General features: G+C 47.8%; 1 long non-coding RNA gene across 1 annotated transcript; it reads left to right on the top strand.

Moving 5' to 3' along the window:
• The first annotated feature begins 6 nt into the window (after positions 1 to 6).
• On the top strand, positions 7 to 12,428 carry LOC145721590 (uncharacterized). The gene is made up of 2 exons (XR_014145357.1): positions 7 to 3,838; positions 4,635 to 12,428. It is a non-coding gene; the product is annotated as an uncharacterized LOC145721590 (long non-coding RNA).
• Positions 12,429 to 15,059: the final 2,631 nt, after the last annotated feature.

Genomic DNA, 15,059 nt, shown 5'->3' with positions numbered 1-15,059 from the left:
GCGACTTCTAATGATTGGACTGTGCCCCGTTTTCAGTTTTCCAAGCAGTTTCTAATTCTGGTGATTGTGTGATGTAAAGAGGTGCTATGATGGTCATGCAATTAATACTTAATATTGAATCAATACACAGAACTTTATCGGATTCACTTTGTGTGTGTTAGCGCTCTAAAAGTAGCAATACTATTAAATTGCCCCCATACTGACCCTGTAGGCTTAAAATACTCCTGTTTAAAGACAAGTACTACTTCCCACGCAGGGTACTGTTCCTTATGGTAAATGTAAACACATAGACTGCATTCAAGGGGGACCTAAAGTAGAGAGATCATGAACTTTGAGGATGGGCTTCCTTTTCGGTTCAGTATTAGCAAGAGGGAGATGGATGCTGGGGGAGGGTAGGTATTCCAGTCTTTTCGTGTCCCGTAGTACCTTTTTCATGAATGCCCTACTTTGTGTGCAGTTTCCATTGGAATGGCAGAAGATAAAGGTCTTTTATCTGCTAATAATGGTCACAACTTAAGTAGCACTCTCTGGTCCCTCTCCTCTAACAAGTGCAGTTTGGAATCTCATTCTCTTAAGAGATGGAATCGCATGGAGGCTCTCTAGGTGTTAGGTAGACCTAAATAAAGGTTCCGAGTAGATCCTCTGTTGAGTCCCTGTAAGACCTCTTGTAGCCACAATATTTTAGAGCATGTTTGATTGTTTCCTCTTCATTTTTAATATCTTGAACTGAATGATAGTCTTTTTTAGATGAAGAACTGATGTCAGCCTGCCAGGTACTGTAATTTATTCTATCATATTATTATATTATATATCAAGTAGGACAGTGAAAATGTTTCCTTGCAAACTTGTAGTCCAGTATCAGTTAACTTCCTGTTTTTATCCTGAAAAGACCATTGCAAATCAGTGTAAGGGTTTTTCCAGTAATTACTCACAGCACTTTGTTAAAGTTTGCAATTCCTTCAGCCATTTAATAATAATCTTTCTGTGAAGAAACTGCTGAGTTAACCATAATATTCATTGACTGGGTGGGAGGTGAATGGAATGTGTGAGCTGAAGTTCTGTACTCCTTATAGAACTAGACCTTATTTAAAAAAAAGAAGAAAAACCAAGTCAATTCCATACTAAAACTAGGAACGAAAGTGAGGTATTTCTCAATTTTTGCAAATGTGGATCAGTTTTTGTTTGATACATTCAATCTGTCATTTTACCTGAAACAGACAAGCCTATGTATTATGAATACTTTTAAGCTTCCCTTTGGACTATGCCCAGAAATGCATTTGGAGTTACCGTTTTTCTGTCGTTGTCAATTTAGATTCTGGAATTGGCATTTGGTGGTGTGAAGCGTTGCCCACAAGTGGCCAGAACTCCTCTTCCTAAAGGATTTTGAGATTGAGGAACAGCTGTGTAACCTCCCCCTTATGCCTTGGTTCTAGTTCCTCCCTCTGAGTTGAATAACAATTTTTTATTTTTGGTTGTTTTGTTTTAGTTGGTGCTCTGACGCTTAATCTCAGTACCCTTTACTCTTGATTGTCAAATTTTGATAAAACATGTGCCATTTTCTTTGGTAAGAGAAAGCAGGTCTTATGTCTGCCAGAACACGATTTATATGCCTTATTGGCTCCATTAAACTTTTTAAAAACTTTAGCACTCGTTACTTTTTTCCACTGCATTTAATCTCAAATGCTGTTTGTCAACCTCCTTGTAACTCCTCCGCGTGCTCTGTCTCATTGCTCTCTCCCGCGCCCCCTGAGCACAAAGTAACTCTAAGATCTAGGAGTAGAAAGGGAAATGGTTTCTTCTCATAGGAAGACTTAGTTCTGACTGCTAGATTTTTGAAGCCTTTGATTGTGCCATTTTAGATCCAGACAAATCATGGAAGATTGCATATTGTGTGGTACTTTTTTAAATAACATTGAAATTTTTTTTTTTTCAGTCTCTTGAGAACAGTGTAGGCTGAATTTTAAAACTTAACAGTTTACTTTGGGGGAACAGAACCTCCCTTTATCTTTTAAGCTAGATTCTCGGATTCTTTTAGACATCATGGCTCGTTAGATCTGTTCTCGTCACCCTAACTTGGCATGAGTGGGTTGAGTTCATCCTTATACTGCAGTGTTCTGAGCATGGCTGAAGCATTAAAAACTTAATTATAATGTTTAGTATTTTATAAAGCAAAATTAATGGAAAGCATTTGGCTGAGTCTAAAGACCCGCAGTCAAATTCTTCAATGTGGTTTACCCAACTGGAGTAGTGGTACACACCTTAAATCATTCAATGAATAAATAATTTAAAAAACCGAAAAACTATGGGGCTTGTCTGCAGTTTTGTTTTGGTCATCACATCTGAATTAACTTTTTTGATGTAATCAAGTTCAGGCTTTTAGAAAAGAACCAGCCTTCTTAATTTTTTTTGCCCCCCTAGGGGCTATTGGAGCACATTAAATTTGCCCGTGTCTTTGGGCCGGCCGTAGGGGTTCCCTCCAGCCGTGAAAGTGGGGCTGGCTTCTTCTGTGTAAGTCAGAGGGGGTAGCCAGGGCCCGACAGAGGATGAGCCAACCTCAGTGCAATGAAGGTGCAAGACACCAAGGGATGATTTGGAAATGGAGGGAGCTGGGGACCTAGTTGGGAACACGGGCTGCAGAGTTAATTTTAGAAGAGTATTATGAATAAATCACTAAATTTTTGGCATGATCTTTTGAGGGGTATGGTGACTATGTTAGTATATTTACCTCACTCGTTGCATTTGATTCCATATTGTTTGTTAGAGCCTGCCGCTTCATGAGAATGACTACCTAGGTGTCTAGTTACAGGGTGGGGGATCTTCAGAGATATATTCTGGACTCTCCGGGTTGGGGTGTGGGGGCATGAGTTGAAAGGTTCTGCCAGAGAAGCTGTTGTTTATATTCTAAAATTACAAGAAACTGAAGGATCATCCGTTTAATTTAGTTAAAGGAGGTGGTTGTGGTCAGATGTCCGTAGTACCTGCTCCCCCTCCTTGAAAGTTGTTCCCACTCTGTTCAGATGACCTGACCTCACCACGGCCAGCTTGCAGACTCCTCACTTGCAGCGGTGTGTAACGTTTGACATCTCAGAGTGAGCAGCAGGCCCACACCCTCCAGGCTGGCCATCCTGTCTCTCTGAGTTTGCACTGAAGCATGTGACGCGCTGAGATCCAGGCTTGAACTTCCTGCTACACACCTGCACGTTCTCTGTGAAGTTCAGCAGACGGCAGCCTAGGTAGGACACCCAGCAGGTTTGGAGGGTCCAACATGGATCGGGTGGTCCTTGGGAAAATTGGGAAGTCTCCCTGATGATGTTCTGCGTTTCCAAGGACCTCTCTGTTGCATTTGTATGGCATTAATGCTTTGAAGAAACACTTAAAACTCCCCGAAGTCCAGCCACACAGCTGCTTACAGTGTGTGCACAGATCTTTCCTGCATCAGAATATATATGCTGATGATTTTATGACCGAATGGTACTCCCTTGTATGGATGGGCCTTTAGCTTCTCATAATTAGCGGTAGTAGAGTAGTGAACATTGTAGTTTCTTAAAATTTCTGTAGGATCCATTTCTGCAGGTAAAAATGGTCGGTTCAGAGGAATTCAGATTTAAAATATTAATGGGTCCTACCAAAGGCCCTTCTGCAAAGTACCGGTTAGTGAAAGCATCCATATGGTTCTCCCTACATCTGAGCCAGTGTCAGTTATCTGTACCATTTGCAGGTAGGGGTGATCTTACCATTTTCATTTGCTTTTTGCCCCTTGTTTGAAGGAAGAATCTTTGCTCGAAATCCTGTGGATTTGAATGCTGACTCCACCACTTAAACTGGTGTGAGAACCTGGGTAAGTTTACCTCTTTGGGCTGGTTTCATCGTCTGTGAAATAGGTATATTGGGAAAAAAAAAATGATGTGAAGCTCAATGACCCCAATTCCTTGGGTCATTTACATCTACACCTATAATCTGCCTCCCCATGAGGGGAGCCCTTGAGTGCTCTGGGATGTGGCTGATAATTTTTGCAACGGCACATTAAGAAAAACTAATACACATGCATTTTTGTAAGGAGAATTAAAATGTTAGACATTAATATAAAGGCTCTTGTAATTTGTTCCCCCCAAAGGTAAAACCTGAATAGTTTTGGAGCGTAACCTTCCTAATACTTGTCTTTCATGTATGCAGCCATTAAAAGATATGCAGGTTGATTGATGGATATTTAGGAGTTAGCATTGGGTAATACACTTGGGGGGACATAAGTCATTGTGGGAGATGAACTTAGAATCTCCAGTCTTGGAAATGGACTGATTTCACCATGTTCCAGTGCAATTTAAAACTGGAGGGATAGGTATTAAACACGCGGTGGAGCTTTTGTGCTGTGAGATGGTTAGTTTTCAGGACAAGAGTTGTCCACACCTGAGCGTGACCCTGTTTTCAGACAGACTGAGTGCCTACCCTACGAGATACCACAGGCCAGCAAGTACAGGTGGCCTCGCTTCACTGGTTCTTAATCCTCAGGTCGGGGGGCCCCACACCTTCTGAACCCAGGTTGAGGGGGTGTTTGTGTTGCAAAGGGTTTTGGCGCAGACCTCTGTCTTAGCACGAATGTACCGGTTAGTGAGAGCTGTGGCTTTCCTTTGTTTTAGGATGGGGTTGTGCCACTCTGAGCTGCCAGAAGTGTTTAGGGCTCCCAATCCCTCACAGACCTGCCTTTGAGAGCTTCAGGAGTCTTAGGTTGGATCCGGCTTCCGCAGTGGGCAGGCTCAGCAGGCTGAGAACAGTCTTGCAGCTGACTGAGAAAGAAGGCTCAGGTACCTGGGACAGCCTGCCACCACCGTTCTCTGGGCTGCTTTTGGCCACCTGGACCAGTGGACTCCTCATCCCGATGTCCTCCAGAAATACCCACCAAGGTATGTGCCACGGTAACTTTGAGATTTGAGGGAAGAGTCTCAGACCGTTGATACTCCTTAGGGGTGGTGGTGCCGGGGCTGAGATACCTTGGGAGTGGGAGGGGACGGGAACACCTACCAATGGTTCCTGAGTGCCGTGGGAGGAGGCCGATGGCTTCCCCCATCTCTTCCCCCAAAGCCAATCTTGTAACCACCATGGCAGGGATGGTTTCAAGGTGTATCTAGAAATTGGTAACTACCAAGAAGTTCTGATTTGCTGTTTGAGGCTTAGGTGAACCTAAACATCTGGCATTGTATTTGCTTACACTTGTATTTGGTATATGGAGGCTTGTCTCTTGCCCATCTCAGTGTCTGTCAGATGGGCTGGACTGGAATCCACAGTAAGAGATACCTGTGGCCACCGAGGCCGAGCGTGGAGATAGACACATACGCGCTGTACTAAGAGAGCTGAGCAGTTCCTCTCTGTCAGTGCACACCACTCCACAGTTTCTTGCTATCTCACTAGACCAGATTGCTGTTTGTGGTCCTACTACATTGATTTCACCACCAGATCGGAAACCCAGGTTCTCTGGGCATCCATCGCTGGCGTACCTGGATAGTAGGTGCCCAGACAGTTGTTGAACGAGCGAGTAGGTAAAAGGTGGCTTGAAATTTTCTAGGTTTTCATGAAAAGTCCCTAATTTTTCCTCTTGGTCTTTCACAGTGTGTCCAGAGGCAGGGTGTGGTGGTTAAGAGCTGGATCTTGCGGGGGGGGCGCTTGGGTGGCTCAGTCGTTAAGCGTCTCCCTTCGGCTCAGGTCATGATCCCGGGGTCCTGGGATCGAGCCCCGCATCGGGCTCCCTGCTCCGTGGGAAGCCTGCTTCTCCCTCTCCCACTCCTCTTGCTTGTGTTCCCTCTCTCGCTGTGTCTCTTTCTATCAAATAAATAAAATCTTAAAAAAAAAAAAAAGCTGGATCTCTTGGGGTCAGTGAGGTGGAGGCAGCCCTGCCATGGGTCTGGGGGGCGGGGAGGGGGAAGGTGCCTGCCATGGCAGCTGGTGCCTGGTGAGCACACACACCTGTTAGCTGCTAAGTGTGGTCCCCATCCTCTGTGTGCTTGCATAAAATTCCCTCGTCAGAGTCTAGCAGGGATCTCCCCGGGGTTCTACACTAGCCTGCAGCCTCAGTGTCCCCCCATTTCCTCTCTTCCCTCAGATTGCATGGTTCTCAGGCTGCCTGCATGTCAGAGTCAGCCGTGCTCAGGCTGTACCCAAGGCAAACTAGATGGTTCTCCTTGGGGTGGGACGCAGGTGCCAGCATTTTCCAACCTCCTCCAGCTGAGGACCACTGTACGAGGACCCAGGTGCATCCTGCAGAAAATGTAGAAGGGAATGTTGCTTTGGCCCTTTCCAGATTGTTTCCTGGGCAGGTGGCCAGTGGCATGGGACTCTGCCATCTCTGAGGCTGAGGGCAGCTGGTGCTGTCAGAGGACTCTGGCCCTCCCCTTGGGCTGCCTGCCTATCCACCTTCAGTCCCTCAGGCTTGGAGGAAGTCTGGACTTGACCAGTGTGTTCCTCTGGGGCAGAGTGCTTTCCTGGGCTTGGCAGGAGGAAGTTTGCACCCACAAGCCTTCAGGGTGTGGTGAATCATGGCTCACCAGGAGTGACCCAGCAGGTGTGCCCCCAAGATGACTCTCCTGCACCTGCTTGGGAATATGTCACCTTGGAAGGGATTAATAGAGATTCCTGGGCTCTTCACCCACATACACTGAACACAGAGGTCTGGGGTTGGGGACAGGGTGTCTGTAAAAGAATAAAACAAAAATGGATCCTGAGTCCTGGCACCTGGTTACCTCTGTTTACATTTTAAAGATGACATTGATAGTATGTGCATTTGGGGGGAGATTGGACAGGAAGGTCCCAGGTGAGGAGTCTTCCTCTTCTGAGTGGCCGCCTGGGTCCCTGCGTGCGCAGCTGGGCCTGGAGTCGTGTGGCCTGCAGCTGAGCGGCGAGCTGGGCCATTGCACCATCTCAACCTGGAACCCTGCCTGTGACAAGGACCAGTCCCTGTCCCAGGATCGCAGGGTGGGGCTCGCCCACCACACCCCAAGTCTCCCTGCCCTGCCTAGAGGTACTGGGTGTCCTGTATAAAACATGGCTCTGTGTGTGCCTACATATGTGTATATCTGAAAAACAGTATACGGAAGGGGTCTGATACGCCCCAGACTGCACCTGGGTTTCCCGGAAGTGCCCGTTACCAGCCCGTGCAGATGTGCATCTTGTATCTTGTGCCCTGAATGTCGCTCGGAGAACATCCACCCTTCTCCCCATTTACCAGATGAGGAGATGAGGCTTCAGTGACTGGCTCTGTGGCCGCTGCCCCGTGTGGGGCCTGGAGCCTCGTACCTGTGGTGTCACCTGTCTGGGCAAGTTCTTGAGCCACCCTGCTTCAGTTTCCCCATCTGTAAAGAGGGTTGTGCAGATGAACTGAGGTAATGCCTAAAACGGGAGGGTCCCTGGCACCGTGGCCCTGAGATGGCGTGCTTTCCGTTTCTCCACGGGGGAGTTGAAGTGATCTCCCGGGGCTGGTAAGTGGTGGGTTGGAAGCTGCCCCCAATGGAGAGGAGAGCGCTCTGGGGGAGGAGTGGGGTGCGCTGAGGTCAGCAGACAGTTCAGGTGCAGCGAGTGTCACCAGGAATGGTTTAGGTGACACTCCTGGGTTCGATGCGGACCCACCTCCAAGGGCAGGAACTATCTGTTCCCAGTGGCACACGGCCTTGACCTCGACCTCAACATAGGAGCAGGTGGGCTCCCGCAGAGCTGCCTGGGACCAGAAATCCCATGTCAAGTCAGCTCCCCAGCAGGGCTGCCTCCCCTCCCCCGCCAATCCACTGCGTGGGCTTCGCTCCAGCGGCGGAAGCCAGAGTGCTGACAGATGTCCCCAGCACGGGTAATTGGCCAGCAGGGTCACCGGCCCAGTGACTGCGATCCTGCCCATCTCCCAGCCCAGCAGGCGGGGAGGTCCCAAGGAGACAGCGGTGGGGTGGGGGTGGGGGTCAGTTGTTTCCAGGCCCCTAGCGCGCCGCTGACTGGCCCTTTCTGAGGCCTGGGAGGAGGGACCGAGCTTGGGCCACAGGCACAGGCACCCCCGCCCGCATTCTCCGTCGGTGCCAGTAGTGAGGGTTTCCCGGCTTGGGCGTGACCTGGCAGGGTCCAGTGTCCACCCCACTGGAACCTTCTCCCGCAGAGGCCTCGCCCTCCTTGTAACATTTACTCGGTTCAGGGGCTCTATTGGACGCAGTTCTTTGATTGACGCCTGCCCCCCGAGCTGCCCTTCTGCCCACTTTTTTGTCCCCTTACTTTCCTCTTCCCCGTCCCCTCCTGGGAGAGCCCTTCTGACTCCCCACTCCTGCATTGTTCTCTCTGCTCATTGTTTCTCATTATGTCTTGGGGATTTTATTTACTGGTTTGCCTTCCCTGGAGGCTGTGTGTGCTCCCTCGAGCCTGTCCCCGCGCCCCTCACTGGAGCAGACAGTAAATAGTGGTTGGAAGGATGAGGGCATCTCCACTGAAAGGGCCAGGGAGTGGCCAAGCCAGGATCCTAATTCAGATGTCTGGCTCCCGTCCTATAGAAGGCACCGGCGTGCTCGGGTTCAAATTCACGAGGAGATGGGGAGTGTGGGGTGGTAGGACTTGGGGCAGGTTCCCTTAACCCAAGCCTCAGTTTGCTCTTCTGTAAAGTAGGGACGACAAAGGTGACCGCCTTGCAGTGTTCTGAGCACTTATAAATCCGTTAGCGCGGTCTTGGTATGGGTTCCACAACCCCTGGTGTTGGGGGTCTGGCCAGTGACTAAAAGATGCCCGTGGGACCTGCCCGACCCTGGTCAACTCGGATGAGCTTGTATTGAGTTTGAGACCTTCTGTCACTTGCACACCAGCCAGCGATGCAAGCAGATGCTGAAATCTTGTCCCACGTCCCGCCGAGCCAAGCAGCCCACAAAGGCCCGACCCCCACTGGGGGACCTATGGTTGCCCTTGAACAGCTCCCTAAGGCTGGGAGCCCTGCATTCTCCTGCAGTGACTCACTTCCTGTTTGGGCCTGGAATTTGGAAGACTGAGAAACAGCTCAGCGAGCTCCATGGAAACGGCTAGGCCCACCCACCAGAGCCTTAAAGGGACAGTTGTTCCAGGCTAGGGCTTGTCGGGGGTGGGGATGGGCCCCTGGTGGTGGGGCTGGGGTGTTGCCAAAGTTAGGATTTGAACCCAGGGAGTCTGCTGCCAGATCCCACAGCCCTCCTCTTTTTCCCCTAAGGAACCTCCCCACCCCACTTCTGTGATGCCCAATCCAGTTGATGGGCTGGTTTGGAAGGACCTTCACTGCCAACACCTTACTGTCTGATTTTGTCAAGCTCGTGGCCTGTCTTGTCCTTTGTTGCCTGTCCTATCAAGCTGGGTAACCATATCCCAGGCTGATGGTGAAAATCCCATGAAATCCTGTTTGTTGGGGATGGCACACACTCAGATGCTGCTGGGGACAGATGAATGAGTGGGGCTGGCAGCCCAGAGACAACTAACTTGCAGAGTGCAAGTCCCCTTCAGTGCATGTCCTCAAATTCATGTGTTCGGTCCAACTGAGCACCTGTGGGTGAGGCTGACCTTGGCCTTCCTTGGGTCAGGACCTCAGGAGAATGCCTGGATGAATGCTTTTCTAGGTTCCTTCAGAAACAGCTGTCTGGTTCTCTGGGCCTCACCTTGTCCACCTGTAAAATGGACCCTCTCCCCAGTCCTGGCTTTGGGGTCTGGGACACTGCGCAGTCAGTGGGCTGTAACTTGCAGATACTTGTCCTCAGGGTTTAGACCCTGCTCCCCCCACCTCCACCTCCCTCCCATTCCTAGGCTGTACCACATGGGGTGCTCGTGGTGCCCTTGGCCTGGCCGTCTTAGGTTCCTGTTGTGGCTGTAATTCTTCTGTTAGCCTGTGGCAGAAGGTGTCTGTGGCTGTGGACAAAGCAGGCTCCGGCTTCTCAGTGTGCGGCTAGCTGGGGACCAGACAGACAGGAATGGACCCTGCCAACCCTGTAGGAATTTAAGTAATGGGCACAGGAGAGGGGCCAGGCATCCTCATAACCCCAATTTTCAATAGTCTCTTGTAAGTTTATGGCAGCCCCTGAGGCATGTGTGTTCTAGCCTCTTTGGCCAGTGGAGAAGCTCAGAGAGGTTGAGTGACTTGTCTGGGAGATGCCCAGCTGTGACTCAAACATGGGATTGCGTTTCTCTAAAAGGTTCGGACTCTGCTCTCCTGTGTGACTTTCCTTACCTGAAAAAGGTACAATCCTTGTCTTCCCTAGAACTTGGGATCCAGTGGGCAGCATGACATTGACATTATCATTTTACGTGTTTAACTTTGCTTTTTTATTCACTCCAGTCAAATGGTGGTGTTTTGTGGTCTCAGCATGAAGAGAGAAAAATTGCGTCTTTTCCCACGCAGTCATGCTTTTTCTTTATTATAAGAATGGAATTCTTTATCAAAGTGGCTGGTTTAGGGGCACCTGGGTGGCTCATTTGATGAAGCATCTGCCTTTGGCTCAGGTCATGATCCCAGGGTCCTGGGATTGAGTCGGGCTCTCTGCTTAGCGGGGAGTCTGCTTCTCCCTCTGCCTGCTGCTCACCCTGCTTGTTCTCGCTCTCTCTCCCTCTCTCTCTGACAGGTGAATAAATAAAATCTTAAAAACAAAACAAAGTGGCTGGTTTAGAATATGGAAGCACACTACACTATTCAAAGAAATAGAACACAGTCTCCGCACGTAGACCGCCTGGATTTGAATCCTGGCTCCGCTGACGAGCTGTGTGACCTTGAGCAGACCCACCTAACTGCCCTGTGGGCCTCAGTCTCCTCATCTGTAAGATGTGCAGAACAGCATCTTCTATTTCACGTTCTTAAGAGGCTTACATGAGTTTAATGAGTGAATATTTATAAATTCCTTAGGCTGGCCTTGCCATATACTTTCTACGGACCTTGACACATGACAGAGCTCATAGCCTCCCTTGTCCCCCCAAGCCCTGATCCTGCTTCTGCTCTAATTGGGGTAGCCCGTCTTCTTTCTGGGCCAGATGTCCGAAAAACTACAGCCCGAGGGCCAAATCCAACTCACTGCCTGGTTTTGTAAAGTTTTATGTATGTATGTATGTATGTATGTATGTAAAGTTTTATTTAGACTTGTTTGTTCACGTTACTGTCCCGGGCTGCTTTGGCGCTTCAACGGCAGATCCGAAGAGTTGGGAAAGACACCTTTACGGTTCACAAAGCCCAAAAATACGGACTGTCTGGTCCTTTACAGGAAGCGTTGGCTGCCCTCTGCTCCTAGAGCACGTCCTGTGATTTAAAACGATAGACGGGCTCATGGTATCGCCGTCTGCTCGTCTTCACGTTCCTTGGAGAACCTCCTTCCTGCTCTACACATGGCTCCGCCGTTCCTTCCTACCCATCTCTGTGATGTCAGCTTATTTCATGGGAGTCTGTTACATGAGGCGCTGCAGCGCACATCTTCGTGCCCACGTGGCAGATTTCTAGACCCCAAGGAGCGGACATTCTGGGTCAAAGCATACATACATCTAACAGTTTACAATCAAGGGGTGCCTGGCTGGCTCCGTCGGAGGAGCGTGCGACTCTTGGTCCCGGGGCTGTGAGTTCCGGCCCCACGTGGGGTGTAGAGATTGCTTAAATGAATAAGAAGTTAACAATAAAAGTTTATGATTGAGACTATACGGTTATCTTCCCGGAAGGCCAGTTTTTACTCCCTCCAGCTCTGTCTGCAAGTGCACGTTTCCCCCTCTCCACCCCGGAGGGCCGATTCTTTACAAATTAACTTATAGTTGGGATTCATAGCTCTCATAAAAGCCCAAAGGGACCTTTGGAAACGGGTCAGAAGTATTTAAGTTCAGGCAAAAGAATTCACAGCTGAGAATAGCTAAAGAAATTTTGGAGAAAAAAAAAATTAAAACAGAAAATAGTAATAAGTAAAAGTTAAGTATTAGCACCAATAGTAAGATGGGATAGAACACTCCAGAAAATACCCTGGTTTTGGGCGCCTGGGTGGCACAATCGTTAAGCGTCTGCCTTCGGCTCAGGTCATGATCCCGGGGTCCTGGGATCGAGTCCCGCATCGGGCTTCCTGCTTGGCGGGAAGCCTGCTTCTCCCTCTCCCACTCCCGCTGCTTGTGTTCCTGCTCTCGCTATCTCTGTCTCTGTCAAATAAATAAATAAAATCTAAAAAAAAGAAAAAGAAAAAAGAAAATACCCTGGTTTATAGAAGAACTTGGTAGTCCATCAGGAAATAGCACAAAATGACAGGGAGGGGATGGATGGTCAACAGGTGGCATCAGGAAAGTTGACTATTTGGTGGCAAATTTTTGTTAGAGGATCACTTCATGCTCCCACATATATTGACAAAGAGTTAAATGTAAGACAAGCTCAGCAGGAAGCCTTCTCCCTCTCCCACTTCCCCCTGCTTGTGTTCCCTCACTTGCTGTTGCTCTCTGTCAAATGAATAAAATATTTAAAAAAAAGATACAATTAAAAGCTGAAGGAAAATATGTGTGAATATTTAACTTTGTAAGCGTAAAGGTATTGGGACAATATTTGTGTGTGTGTGTGATAGCTTGAGGGCGCCTGCGTGGCTCAGTCGCTTAAGCATCTGACTTCTCAGCTCAGGTCATGATCTCGGGGTCCTGGGACTGAGCCCCGCATCAGGCTTCCTGCTCAGCAGAGTGTCTGCTTCTCCCTCTGCACCCCACCCCCACGCTCTCTCTCAAATAAATAAAATCTTAAAAAAAAAGTTTAAAATAAAAGCTTGATTATAAGTGTAAATTTAAATATTACCAATATAAATAAACTTGAAAGGATAAAGGAACTATGACAAGTATGACAAATTTAATGTATATATATGTATATCTCTATCAATAAACACGTGTGCACATGCACATACATGAATAAGAAAGTAATATGCCTAAAAGGAAAAAGTAACAAAAAATATGAACAGGGAGTTTTCAGAAGCAGAAATACAAATGACCAATCAACATACGAATCACAAGTTCAACTTACTTTGTGAAACTCAGATTTGAAAAGGAGATACTGTGTTTTGAATCCGTTTTTGAGAAGATCCATTGCTGCCACCCAGCACCGGGAAGTCTGAGATGATGTACCCCCAGCACATGCTGTTCCTAACAGGACAGCCTGTCTGCCACACGTTGAAAAATCAGTTGGCCACGTATATGAAGATCTTTAAAGACAGTCCTAATTTCCTGTCCTCTAATTCTAAGTATTAATCCCAACAGGGGGATTAATTAATTGTGGAAGGCAATTCTTAAGCAACAATACAAAGTGTAGTATTTGGAGTAACAAGACAACAGAAACCTGATGATAGGGGACTGATCAAACATACCAGTTTCACTAGGTGGTTAAGCCTTTATAAAGCACGCCCTTGATGGGTGTCTTGAAAAATGGGAGAATGCTCTTCACATAACAAATACGTACAGCATGATCTTAATTTGCCTAGAACAGTGCCAGGCAGCAAGTTTCCAATAAATATTAGCTATTATGATTATTGAGGATTGCAAATGCTCAAAGGATCATTCATTCATTCGTTCACGTATTCATTGCTTCGTTGACGGGCATCTGGACGTCTCCCTAGTCTGTGAGCCAGCTGCAGAGGGTTGTGGGGGCGGCAACCCTGGCTTCCCTCTTCCTCCCCATTCGGCGGCTCCCTGGGCCTCCAGCTGGTTCTGTTTCTGGCTGGGCACTGCCATCTAGAGGCTCCTGGCCCACAGGACAGCTGTCCCTTGTAGCCCCTCACCTGGACATGGGGCCCAGGTTTGCCCAAGACCTCTCTCACTGCACAGGCACTGCCTGGGGAGAGCTGCTTGTTTTCTGGAAGCCTCTGAGAACATCAATGCTAGTTCCCTTACTCCAAGATCTTACATGGAGCAAGGAAGCCTTTGGGGCAGGGTTTCTTAAAATGTGGTCCTTCAACCTGCAGCAGTATCATCAGTAGGTGGAGAACTTTAATAGTTCTTAAGCTCTTTGGCCCATTTTTTTAATCAGGTTATTTGTTTCCTTACTGTTGAATTTTTTTTTTTTAAGATTTTATTTTTAAGTAACCTCCACACCCAACGTAGGACTGGAACTCACAACCCTGAGATCAAGGGTCGCAGGCTCCACCAACTGAGCCAGCCAGGTGCTCCCTTATTGTTGAATTTTAAGAGCTCTTTGTGTATTTTGGATAAAAGTCCTTTATCAGCTGGGTCCTTTGCAAGTATTTTCTCTCAGTCTGTGGCTTGTCTTCTAATTCTCTCGATGTTGTTTGTCTTTTGTAGGGCAGAAGTTTTGTCTTTTAAGCTTTTTTTGTATTAGAGAGTAGAAGGAGGAGCAGAGGGAGAGAGACAAGGAAGACTCCGCATTGAGTGTGGAGCCCAGTGCGGGGCTCGATCCCACAACCTTGAGATCATGACCTGAGCCGAAATCAAGAGCTGGACACTCAACCAACTGAGCCACCCAGGTGTCCCTGTAGGGCAAAAGTTTTTAATTTTAATGAAGACCAGTTTATCAATTATTTCTTTCATGGATCGTGCCTTTGGTGGTGTATCTAAAAATCACTATAAAATAAATAAATATAAAATAATATAAAATAAAAAATAAAACGATGCCTGGGTGGCTCAGGTTGTGATCCTGCGGTCCTGGGATCGAGCCCCGCATCGGGCTCCCTGCTCAGCGGGAAGCCTGCTTCTCCCTCTGCCTGCCATTTCCCCTGCTTGTGCTTGCTCACTTTCTCTCAAATAAATATTTAAAAATAAAAGTCATCACCATACCCAAGTCATCTATCTGGGTTCCCCTATGCTGTCTTCTGGGAGTTTTGTAGTTTTACATTTTACGTATAAGTCTGTGATTACAAAAAATTGGGGTTATTTTTTTGTGAAGGGTGTCCGGTGCTGCAGGCATGGTCATAGTGAGCCCTGGATGGTGGGGTCATCTGCTGCTTGCAAACCCCCTGGGATGTGAGTGGGGCTGGCTCATTCACCTACAATCCTTGGAGAAGGAGGAAACCCTAGTTTTTACTAGTCTTCACACTCTTCTCTGCCATAGAGATACTGCACTTTTAAAATTTAAAATCTTTTTTTTAAAGCTTTTT

The sequence above is a fragment of the Leptonychotes weddellii genome, chromosome 5, assembly GCF_054177405.1.
Source record: "Leptonychotes weddellii isolate Sample4059 chromosome 5, ASM5417740v2, whole genome shotgun sequence".
Lineage (NCBI taxonomy): Eukaryota > Metazoa > Chordata > Mammalia > Carnivora > Phocidae > Leptonychotes > Leptonychotes weddellii.
This window is presented reverse-complemented; position numbering and strand designations above follow the sequence as displayed.